Source organism: Amblyomma mixtum, chromosome 10, assembly GCF_055824585.1.
Source record: "Amblyomma mixtum isolate Tamu chromosome 10, ASM5582458v1, whole genome shotgun sequence".
NCBI lineage: Eukaryota > Metazoa > Arthropoda > Arachnida > Ixodida > Ixodidae > Amblyomma > Amblyomma mixtum.
Window position 1 is genome coordinate 96091436 of NC_143021.1, and position 13134 is coordinate 96104569.

The 13134-nt window shown below is 42.8% G+C and overlaps 1 pseudogene; it reads right to left on the reverse strand.

The window, feature by feature from the left end:
* Positions 1-11798: 11798 nt before the first annotated feature.
* On the reverse strand, positions 11799-12776 carry LOC149326477 (uncharacterized; annotated as a pseudogene).
* Between the last annotated feature and the right edge of the window lie 358 nt (positions 12777-13134).

Below are 13134 nucleotides of genomic sequence, written 5' to 3' on the forward strand. Positions count from 1 at the left end.
TAGGACCTTGGAATCGGCGCACTTTAACCATTCAGAGGCAAGTATCCTGGATCCAGCTAGGCGGCTTGCACTGGTCTTGGAACCACTTGCGTACAAGTGGTGTTCACGGTGTTTTCGTACCCGAAAACACCGTGATACAGTGCTCTAGAACCTGTAACCGCGACACTCTACCGTGACTTGCCGAGACGACCTTTAAAGCGGCCATTTTGACTGTTGACAAAAGTGACGTCATGTCACGTGATTGCAATCTAGAAACGTGACCAAACTAAACGTTCAAATCTAGTTTCTCAAAGATTCATTATATTTTGTATGCATATGAAACGTTTGTGTAGATAGTTCTTTAGAACAGCCATTTACTTTTAATGCTTGCGTACTAATTGCAGCGGAAGTGACGTAAACAGTAGAGCGAGCAAATGAGCAGTGGCCTGGCTTGGCTTGCGCTGAAAAATAAACACGCCGCCCGGCCATAGCAAACACATGGACACCAATAACGTTTCGCTTCTCTTGGCAAACTTCCGCAGTATACTACCGAAACTTCATGTTCTCAATTCATTCATCTAGACATGTTCCGCGGATGTCATTGTCGGCACTGAAACCTGGCTTTCGGACGACATCCCCGACTCTGAACTGTCATTTCCGCCTTCGTTTCAAATTTTTCGTAAAGCTAGGATCGGTTCTCGAGGGGGAGGAGTAATCATAACAATAAAAAAGGAATTTCGCCCGACCGTTGTACCTATTGACACAGGACTGGAAATGATTTGGGTCTCGACACATGTTGGAACTAGAAAAATTATCTTAGGAGTTCTTTACAGACCTCCTGACTCTGCATATGATTTTACTGATTCCCTGAATGAAGCCTTATAGCAGATAACACTTAAACATCCCAAATCAATTCTTGTCCTGTGCGGAGATTTCAACTATCCTTCTATCAACTGGTTGGATTATTCTGTCAGCCATCATAATAACCGAGCCGAATGTATTTGCTTTCTCAATCTGTTGCAACTTTATCAACTAACTCAGCTGGTTCGTGAACCCACACGCAGCGATAATACCTTAGATCTAGTTTTTAACAACCATCCTGACCATGCGTCTGCTTATGTGCTGGAGGAAATCAGCGACCACAAGATTATTCATTGCCGCTTCAGCTTGCCTCGCCCTGATAACCCAAGGATCAGCAAAGAGATACTGGATTACGCACGTGCAGATATACCTAAAATGAATAGCATTCTACCAAGCTTTGCAGCTGATTTCCGCCACGGCTTCACTAAACGTACTACGAATGAAAACTGGCGCTTATTTCGTGATAAATTAAAAGAACTTGATAAGATATGCGTTCCCAAATTCGCAATCTCAAACCGAATAAATGATCCCTGGTTCACTAACGAATGCAAAAGGTACTTAAACAGAATAAAGAGGGTATGCAGAAGAGCTTCAAGAACTAATGCACCACTCGACAGGATGAAATATAAGGAAATTGCTGCGCTTAATGAAAGAAAACTCGAAGAAGAGAAACAAAAATACTATATATATAGCCGCCGCGGTGGCTCAGCCGTTATGGTGCTCGGCTGCTGACCCAAAAGACGCGTGTTCGATCCCGGCCGCGGCGGCTAGAATTTCTTTAGAGGAGAAATTCTAGAGGCCCGTGTACTGTGCGATGTCAGTGCACGTTAAAGAACCCCAGGTGGTCGAAATTTCTGGAGCCCTCCACTACGGCGTCTCTCATAGCCTTAGTCGCTTTGGGACGTTAAACCCTATAAACCAAACCAAACCAAAAATACTATAACGAGACACACTTCCAAAACTATTAAAAAGTGATAACAACTGTTGCATAACGATTATAACATCAATGTGTCAAAATATATTTGCCCGTCCCAGACTCGATCGACACGACACAAGCATGCACTCTCTCTAACTGATTATTCCTATCGCACAGATGCACTTAAACATTCATTTTTTCCTGTAGCCATCCGAGAATGGAACAAACTGGATGCCTCGATTACTCATGCGCCGACCTTAACAACGTTCGCTACAAGGCTCGAGGCCAGTACTGCAGCAGAGTAACGCTCTCAGTGATGCACATGAGCCTCTGGGTATTGATAATCCGTTTCACTTCCGTTCCTTCTTGTCGTCTTAATCAGTGCATCACCCCTTGCGTAGTCATAGTTTGTCTTCCTGGGTTCGATTGTCCCTATCCTTCAGTATTATTATTGTTTCCATCATATACGTATCTTTTCTTTAGCGCCAAGGTTTTTTCTTTCATTTTTGTTTTCGCTTCTACTTGCATGTTGTTCACTGTTAGCCGTGTTTGATCACTTCATATGGTAACCTTGTCTGGAGCTGATTGTACATAGCTTGTCCTCAGGTAGACAAATGAACCACTGTTCTACCAGATTTATCTTTGCATGTGTTCTTGCCGCATTTTGAAATTTCCTTGTGTTGTGCGATGTAGTTCTTGCCTCAGCGTAACTGTTGTGTATGCCGACCTGCTAGGGCCACGTAAAGGGGCCTGCATTATTGAAAATAAATAACTAACTAAATAAATAAATCATGCGCTTTCGCACGTCTAACCTGTTTAACTGTTAAACCACTACATTTTTTTACAGTTGGAATTACCCTTGCCGTAAATATTTCGACAATTGCCCCACAAGAGTACCTCATTAATAAAACATGGGAGACACTTAACTTCCCATTGGGACTATAACGCAATAGTCCCAGCGCACATTCTTTCGCAGACACCCACCCACTTGCTGCCTTCCCATACTGCTTTATAAACGTTATCTTCTATAATAATTGGCAAAGCTCATTAGTGAGCCTAAATAACTGAGTGTTCCTCTAATGCGATGTGTGAGGTGCTACTATTTATCCCACAGACCGAAGGTCGTCAATGGTGTGGAGAGGGCGTGCCCAACTCCCAATTTAAAGGACAGCGCTTGGACTCCACTCGACCGCCTTTTTTTCATCGAAACTGCTTTGCTTCTTCACTCACCTCCAGAACAGTCAAGGTTTTCCCATAAACTATTAAACGAGCTATGAATAATTCATCTACAGCACCACCTCCGCTTCAAACTACTCACACAAATAGAATAAGTTTGTATAGACGACTCGGCGAGTAACAGTCACTCAAATTTGTCACCAGATAGTTCCAAAGCCAAAACCTATTAGTGCAAAAGAGGGGAGGGCATATAGTATCTTCTTATTCAACTTTTTCTGATCAACCTTCAAATCGTCCCTCTAGAGCCGAAAAAGACGGAAACAATGCTTAAGATTCCAAAACACCAGTCTGCCTCCATCCGTATGAAAGTCTGTCATCTACCCGCCAGGTGCGAACTTACATATGCCCGGGCGTCCGGTATCATGCTTATTACATCTATTAATTTTTATTACGTAAGGTATCCGGCGTGAAAAGCATTTACCTTCCTCATACAAGTATCCTATTTAACAACAGAAAAATGGCTGTCTTCCAGAGTACCGCTTTTTAAATTCTTTTCTTCCTTGTGCTGTTTTAGCCTATCAAAAATGCTTTCTATTAGTTGTTTTTGCACTTCTAATTACATTAAGTCTGTTATAACTAGTTGCACGTTCTGGGACACTATTTTTAATTTCTTCTGTTCTTTTTTTTACCATATAAGAAGCCGCGGTGAAGACGACGCCAGATTTTCAGCTGAAGGGTGACCTTAACGCTATCTTCTCAATTCTAGAACAGAGGAATTTGAGGCACTGTGTGTCTGAGTTTTAAACATTATTCGCTGATGTGCGCGGCGCTATTTCCGTCGTTAAATGTGTCAAGGAAATAAAACTGACGCTGTCGAAAATCCCCTGGACCAAATGCACCTCCAATTGACAAAAAAAAAACGATAATTCACAGCTGGCCGTACCTAATGCCTGAGGTACCTTTGTTCGGGTAAATGATGACACCGACAACGCACAGCTGCAAAGTGACGAAACCTTGAACCGAATTACGAGTCCTTAGTGACTACCAGGAATCAGATGAAGGCAACGACCAGGAGCCCCGTGGCATACAACGGCTATTGGTAAAGACGCGTCCCTTGAAAACACTTTTAGTAGCAACAACACTCGGTTAGGGGCCGGAGCACTTATGACCGAAGTGTTCAGCTTCTCGCCAGGATAAGGTCCGACTTGCACAATCAGACAAGCATAATTTATTTTTTTAAGGATATAAATTGCACTTTTGTCTCAGGTTTCATTCTTGGTTGGAATGGGTGAAGCCCAATCAGTGCAAACACCGGATACAGCAAAAGCGATCCTCGTGACCGTTAGATACGTTGTAAACAGGCTGCACTGTACATATTTAAAAGTAGAACGGCCTGTGAATGCGGACGATACGCTATCATTGCCATAATTATCATCAGCTTTACTACGCCCACTGCAGGGCAAAGGCCTCATTCATGTCTCTCCAATTACCATTGTCATTTGCCAGTTGCGGCCACCGTATCCCCGCACACTTCTTAAACTCATCCGCCCACCCAACTTTATGCCACCCATTGCTAGTTTTGCCTTCTCTTATAATCCACTCAGTTACCCTTAAGAACCACCGGTTATCTTGCTGCTTATTACAGGCCCTGCCCGAGCACATTTTCTCCTCTTGATTTCGACTAGGATGTCGTTAACGCGCGTTTGTTCTCTCACCCACTCTGTCCGCTTCCGATCTCTTAACGTTACACCTATCATTTGTCTTTCCATGGCTCGCTGCGTTGTCCTTAAGCTGAACCCTCTTTGTTAGCCTCCACGTTTCTGCCCCATAGGTGAGTACCGGTAAGATACATCTGTTGTATACTTTTCTCTTGAAGAATATTGGCAAACTGCCATTCATCATCTGAGAGAACCTGCCTGATGCGCTCCACCCAATTCTCATTGTTCTAGTTATTTCCCTCTCATGATTCACCAGGCGCGGTGGCTCAGTGGTTACGGGCCTCGGCTGCTGCGCACTAGACTCGGGTTCGATCCCGGCCGCGCCGGCCCAATTTCGGTGAAGACGAAATTCCATAGGCCCGTGTACTGTGCGATGTCAACGCACGTTAAAGAACCCCATTTGGTCTAAATTTCCGGAGCCCTTCTCAACGGCGTCCCTCATAGCCTGAGTCTTCGGGACGTTAAACCCCAATAAACCAATAAACCCAAACCCTCTCCTGATTCGGATCAGCGGTCAATACCTGGCCTAAGTAGACATATTCTCTTGCTACTTCCAGCACCTCGCTACAAACTGCTAACTGCTGTTCCCTTGCTATAGACTGTTGAATATTTCTTTGGTTTTCTGCGTGTTAATTTTTAGCCCCACCGTTCTACCCTGCCTGCTTAACTCATTGATCATGCTTTGCAGTTCATGTCCTGGGTGACTTAGCAAGGCAATGTCATCAGTGAATCGAAAATTACTTAGGTATTCTCCATTAACTCTTAACCCCAGCTGTTCCCATTTCGGGCCCGGGAATACTTCCTGCAAACAAATGGTGAGTAGCATTGGCGAGATCGTGTCTCCCTGCCTGAGGCCTTTCCTTATTGGAATTTTAGTGCTGCCTTTATGGAAAACTATAATAGCTGTGCAATCGTTACAAATATCTTCGAATATTTTCACATAACACTTTTCTACACCCTGATTCCGCAATTCCTGCGTGACAGCCGAGGTTTCCACTGAGTCAAATGCTTTCGTTTAATGAATGAAGGCTATATGTAGGGGTTAGTTATGTTCTCTGCATTTGTCTATCACCTGATGGGTAGCGTGACTATTCTATACACTGTACTTTTCTTTTAATACCGCCCAATATAACAAGAGGTGCCTAATGCCAACGCAATTCTATCCCGTTGTTTTCTAGCCGTTGCGCAGCGCATCCTTTCCCAACACGTGGCTACCCGGTTGCTGGCGAGGTTGCATGCAAATTCCTACCTTTGTTTCAAAAACTATGACCCTACGCTGAGGTTTCCAAGAGGTGGTGTATTCTTGGAAAGAGATGTGTTGTATTATAAAGTTATGGCAAACGGTTTCGCTGAAGGAGGCTTGAGGACGCGGGCATTGAGTGGAGGGAGTAACAGAAAAGATGTTCAAAATAATGAGGACTGTTTGTTGGACGCAGCAAGTAACACGTGTTATGCTGACACAGCACTAATCATACAAAGCAGTTCGGGCACAAAATTTTTTGTACTATTTTGCATGCCTTCAACCTGCGGTCACTGCACTCTATGTGGACAATGTAGGGCAAAAATTTGTTATCCTGGCTTTGCGCGGGATATTAACTGCATGCCTCAAAATATAGCGATAACTTTCGTCACAGAAGCCTTCTCATGTATAACAAGGCCTACATATAATAACGGTTCCTTCTGCGATTCGTTATTTCTCTCGGTGCGTATTGTACCAACCACTTTTGAGATTAGCGCCGATCATTTGCTTGCTGAGTCACTCGCCCCCTGTTCTATCAACTAAGCGCAGATTATTTCCTTTCCATCTTTGAACAAGCTTCTGCAATATCTTAAAGTTCAGAATTCTGGCTTGCATAGCCCAAAGGCCCTGAGGTGCAAACCTTAGCAGCGGGCTGCCAGCAGAACAACTGTCGCCACTCTGGAGTGAAGACAATTTTGCGCAGGCTGCTTCAACAGCATACACATCAAAACCGTTATCGATATAGATTCTTTATTTTCCCTAAGTAGGCATTTTGAATTATAACGAAAAAAGCTGTCTCAAATTGTCGATTTTCGAAACATTGCTGCTTAGTGATTTATATCGTAATTTTATTATACACAACTGTTTAAACTGCGCAAAGGTGAAAAGAAATGCAATAAACCCAGAATGTAGCCTCTGACTCAAAGTGAACTTATAAACTGAGTTACTGTGTTTTTAATAAAAATCCTATTCCCTGCCATGGCTGTGCAACTCCAGGGAGTTAATGTTCGGAAACTGCTATAGCGCCAAATTTATTTCCGTTTAGGCCTCCCAATGATTGTTATGTTTTGCGAATGATTATATGTTTCTCCAGGGCTACAGGCGGTTGCCCGTTTGCCTGCACGGTGCGTTGGTAAGCAAGGTTCCACTCGTTGCATCGCTCTTGGTCGCTGCTACGCACGTGGCGGCCACAGAAGCGTGTGCAGAGGTTCCGGCCTGCTTGTACAATACGGGAACCAGCTGCCGTTCTGTTTCCTGGTAGCGTATTTATAACGCATACAACAGTCACATGCAATGAATTCAGCATGATTTGCGACGCACGGCAAGCAGCCATCTAGAAGATATGTTTGATGCCTTTCATGTCTGTACTTCCAAGTGGTACCTCATTTTAAAAAATGAGTATACCCAAGAAAATAGTAAAATAATATGTCGAAGTCGACGCAACCGCAGCCCGCGTTTCGTCTGCGCAGCAGCCTTTGAATCCTGTAGTCATGGCTGCAAGCAGGAGGAAAACACAAGGTAGATAGCAGGCATTCATACGTCACCGGTGTCTCAAAGCTATACGCGTTGACGGAAATTAGATCGGAATGTAATGCAGTTACGGCAGACATGCAGCTGTGTTTTTTGCTAGTTTCATAAATTTTTCGTAAACGATGTTCGAGAAAAGAAATGAGCAGAATTACATTTCGTACAGCAAATACTGCAGTCACCGCAAAAGCTTTCAGAAATCGTGCTCGCTGCGTCCTATTAAGTGAGTAGTGTATTTCTGTTTTTACCTTTCCAGCCAATGTGTTCTCGACCAAACCGAGAGGGAGGCTATCTGTAATCTTATTTTGCAAATAAGGCACAAAGTGCAACAAAAGGTTCGCAACCTTTTGGAAGCAGCCGTAGCACACACGGCGCATCTATTCATTGTCGTCTGTCTACGCAGATTCTTCACCGGCCGCTGTCTTCCTGGCTGTAGCCTACGTGGCGCCCATCTACCGGCTATCGTGCTGCATCGCGCCGTGTGTCACCTGCACGTGGTGATTGCTCGACTGCGCTGCTATCTCCAGCTGAGGAAACGAACGATTTTCACCGCTGGGTGCCACTACCATCACCAGTCTTCGCTATAAGGTCGTCGACTCGGACGATAGCAACCTTTTGGAAGCAGCGGTAGCGCACACGGCACATCTCTTCATTGTCGCCTGCCTACGCAGGTTAGTCCATGCCCTGTAAAATTTGTTCTCGTTCTTAGTATGTTTTCTATTCTTCCGCTGCTGCCACGTAAAATTGAATTTTTGGTTCTCTGTGCTGCATTTTCTGCTTCTATGCCAGCGCACGATGTCCTGCGTGTAACGAGCCTATTAGCTCGGATGAACTGTCTCTGTCATGTGGCGAATGTAGCCACTTTTTCCGTGTTGTAGCATGTGCGGGAATATCGGAAAAACAGTGCAAAAAGAAATCTGAATCCGCCAAATAAAAGTGGACTTGATCTATCTGGAAAGATGATGGAAAAAATGCTGAAAGCACGGAAGGGAGACCGACAGCTGAAGAACTTACTGATATCAGGTCTATTCTAGCTGGTACAAGCCAAAAGTTGGACGAGTCGTTGCCGCTCAAAGAAACTGCCAAGCATCGAACGGTCGGTGCAACTCATTTCGAACAAGTACGACGAAATGTAGACGCGACTAGCCGCACAGGAAAAAGAATCGAAAGAAATACGGAAAAGGCTAGAACACCTTGAACAGAACACTCGCGCTTGTGACGATGCAACCAGAATACTTGAGGCAGATTTGAACGACAGAGTGGAGAAACCGGAAGCTAAATCTACAAATTCAGGGTGTTGGTGTTTCTGAGAATGAAAATTTGCATCTAAAAGCAAACTATGTTGCCAGTTTGATTGAGGTTCCTGCACTTGCTGAAGCAGACGTCGCCGCTATTCACCGCCTCACATGCAAACCTGGAAAAATATCAGATATAATCGTTCGGTATATCAGGCAATCTATCAGAGACCAATGGCTGAATAACCAATCTAAACTAAAAGAAGAGAAATCTAACCTGTTCATCCAAGAAAACATGACCAGTCAAAGCCGGAAACTGCTTCGAGAGGCTAAGGATAGTGCCAAACAACACGAGCGCAAGTACGTGTGGCATAGGAACGGGAAAATCTTGCTGCACAAAGCAGACGGTGACTTTGTGGTAGTAGTGCGTCACAGGTCAGACCTTCCAACCTAAGCCTGCTCACTACAGACCGTGTCAAGATTAATGTTTCTTAAAAATGGCTAGTCACAGTCATATTCTCCCACACGAGTTAAACACCTTTGTCTCAAGTCACCATGCTGTTTCACTGAAATGCCTTCACCTAAACGTTCGCTCGCTGTACAGCAAAGAAACCAACATAAATGACTTCAGCACTGGTTTTAATTTTTCGTTTGATGCAGTCATGCTTAGTGAAACTTGGTGCGTGAGCTGCCCAATTTTCCGTCTTACCAGTCATATTGTGTGAATCGAAAAATCGTTGGGGCGGTGGTGTAATGTTGTAGTTAAGAGAACATTTGAACTGCGAGTTGCTTTCGGACTTTTGTATCTGCTGTGATGATTTCGAAATTACAACAGCTTGCGTGAATGACTATACGTTTTCTGTTTGCTACAGACCACCACATGACAACCTTTCTAGCTTCTTTTCTTTTTATGAACAGCTGTTGTCATTTACCTCGGAAACTGTTAATTACTTGGTGTCTGCCGGGGATTTCAATATTGACATGTTGACCATCTTTGCACCAAAAAAGGTCATGCTAACCATTTCAACCTCTAACGGATTTGAAAATATCATCCGTGCGCCAACTAGGATCACAACTGAAAGGGAAAGACAGCTTGATCTGTTTATCACAAATGCCGATTCTACAAGCACTGCTAGTGGTGTAATATCATAGCACCTAAGTGACCACCTTCCAATATTGTTTGTGTTAAGAAAACATAATCTTATAGCAAACAAATTGCATCAGTACCTTTCACTCCAGACCATTACACAGACTAGTTTAGATAGTTTCAGAGCTGAGTTACAGCGTTGTGATATTAAAGAAATTCTGGAAACAGACTATGTAGAAATCGCGCACAGCATGCTTATTGATGATATCTCTCGAATATATAAGCGCAATTTCCCAGAACAGTAGTTTAGACTGGGTAAAAAAATAAGAAAGCCATGGGTAACTCCCGAATTGTTCAAACAAATAAATTGTAAAAATGCACTCTACCACAAGGTTATTAAGACCAAGGATCCAAGCGTATTAAATGAATATAAATCATTTATAAACAAACCGAACAGAAAATTAAAAGCGTATAGGAAATTCTATTTTCATGCCGAATTTGACAGCTGCTCGAATAAACCTGATACTTTATGGCAGAAGCTAAATGCCCTCTTGAATCGTCGCAGGTCATCTCCGTGTGTAGAAAAGCTACTTCTTGTTGGCAAAGAAATATCGGGGAGTGCTCTAGCAAATACGTTTAGCGATTATTTTGTGGGCGACGCCAATAGTTGTGCACCGACTGATATTTCGACATTACTGCCGGATAGAAATCAATTTTCACTTTTTTTTCGCCCTTTTACGGAACTTGAGGTACAGTCAGTTTTCCTTTCACTCAAAAACAGCTCTAGTTGCGACGTTGAAGGCATGCAGGTCCAGCCAATCAAATATGGGCTCGACATTCTTTCTCCATATCTCACTTGAGCCGCCGCGGTGGCTCAGTGGCTATGGTGCTCGGCTGCTGACCCAAAAGACGCGGGTTCGATCCCGGCCGCGGCGGCTAGAATTTGTTTGGAGGAGAAATTCTAGAGGCCCGTGTGCTGTGCGATGTCAGTGCACGTTAAAGAACCCCAGGTGGTCGAAATTTCCGGAGCCCTTCACTACGGCGTCTCTCATAGCCTTAGTCGCTTTGGGACGTTAAACCCCATAAACCATAAACCAACCATATCTCACTTGTATTTTTAACATGTCTTTGGCGAGCGCTATCTTTCCGAGGAGGATGCAGATTACAAGAGTTTCGGTCCTGTTTAAGAAAGGTGACGTAAACGATATAAAAAATTACAGGCCTATTTCCGTTTTACTGGTTCTATCTAAGGGGTTAGAGATCTAAGGGGTTAGACTTAAGCAAATGTCTAATTTTTTCGATGTGCATAATCTTATTTCCTCTGCCCTGTTTGGATTTAGAAAACGCCGATCGACGGAACTAGCACTACTTGAGCAAAAAGAGTTTATTCTGTCGCAGTTTGACAACAAGAATTTTGTGCTCGGCTTTTACATAGATTTCAATAAAGCATTTGATTGCATCCATCATTCCATATTATTTAAAAAGCTTCAGACTTACGGCGTTCGCGGACAAAGTCAAAATCTCATAAAATGGTACCTAGGTCATCGCCATCAATATGTACAAATAGAGAACTGCCGTTCAGATTTGAAACAAATCAACAGAGGTGTTCCTCAAGGCAGTATTCTTGGCCCATTCCTTTTTGTAGTCTATATAAGTGACTTAGTTCATATCTACAGAGATGCAAAATACATTTTATACGCTGATGACGCTAGTATATTTTTTCATCACCTGAACCTAGTAACCTTCAGAATAAAACCAACTCTGCTCTAAGATCTCTTCATAAATGGTCCGCAGAAAACAGTGTACCAATTTTTTTTTTATTCACATACCCTAAAGGCCCTTTACAGGCATTACATAGGGGGGTTGAAAAACCCATAGTCAATGTAGTAAGCACATAATAAAGTGAAATTTTAAACCTGAAAATGTGAAAAGCATAAACAAACGCGCTCCAATAAAGAGTGAACATATCTGGGTCAATGAAAGGCTTAATAACGCACACACACATAGACCACAATGAAGGAGACAAAACTCAATTCTAGCAACAGTGTAATAAGAATAACTAAGCACTGAGTAAGCCCTTCAGTTTGCTAACAAATGCGTCGTAATTTCTTTCTGAAACGATTTCTGCAGGCAGCTTGTTCCAATGGTAAATGGCAAGGAACAATGGCGAATGGCGCATACGTTTGGTGTGAGCGATGCTGGGTTGCAGTTTAAAGCAGTGGTCTAATCAGGGAAAAATGCGATGTGCTGGTTTGATATGAGATTGTGTGAAGGGCGAAGGACTGTGATAAAGCCACTGAAAGTGACTTATCAGGGTGACAAGTCTTGGCTTTTCAAGTGCGCTTAAATTTAGGGATGATTTAATATCGGTGATGCTTGAGTAACGAGTGTATTTCCTTGTGATAAACCTAGCTGCCTTATTTTGAAGTGATTCCAGTTTCTCGGCAAGATATGCTTGATACGGGTTCCAGATGATACCGGCATATTCTAACTGCGATCTTACTAAAGTTGTGTATGCCAAGAGTTTAGTGTCCTGATTTGCAAAGTACAAAGGACGCCTAATGAAACCGAGTGTTTTGGATGCTTTAGAGGTTATGTAATCAATGTGTTTGTGCCATGTCAAGTCCGAAGAAATGTGAACACCCAGGTATTTGACTGCAGGAACTTTTTGGATGGCCACGTTACCAATAGAATAAAAGATGGGCTCAGTGATTCTAGCTGTCGTAAATGTTACAAGATTTGTTTTCGAAACATTTATTTCCATATGCCATTGTTTGCACCACTGAGCGATTTTGTCAAGATCCGATTGCAAAACATTAGTATCGAGAGGGTCAGAAGATTAATACAACGATGACAAAAGCCGTAATTTTCAGGTCGAAATCTAAGCAAATAAACAAGTCTCATCAGCCTTCTTTACGAGAACAAAAAAATCGGAATAGAGAGTAGTGTTAAAATACTTGGAGTTTTCTTCACACAGAATATGCTTTGGGATGCGCACATTGAATGTGTTTCAGGGAAGCTATCTCGAGTTGTTGGTATGACGGCTTAACACAGAGCTATATTATTTTTCAATATAAAGCTTCTTATTTACAATACTATCTTCTTTTTCTTCTTTGTATTATTGTGTATTGGTGTGGGGTACTACGACACGTACAAATCTTGAAAGAATACATATACTGCAAAAAAAATTGTTCCTGCTCTTTTTAGTGTACCGTATAATTCCCTTACTTCAGAGCTATTTTCGAAAGCAAACATAATACACGCGTTTAATCTTTAAAACCATAATTTAAGTCTGGGGTTCAAACGGGAGGTGAATAAAAATCTCAAGTTTTTTGATGAATTACCAGATCTCGATAAAAACACGCATTCTTACACAATCTGTTACACAGAACCAT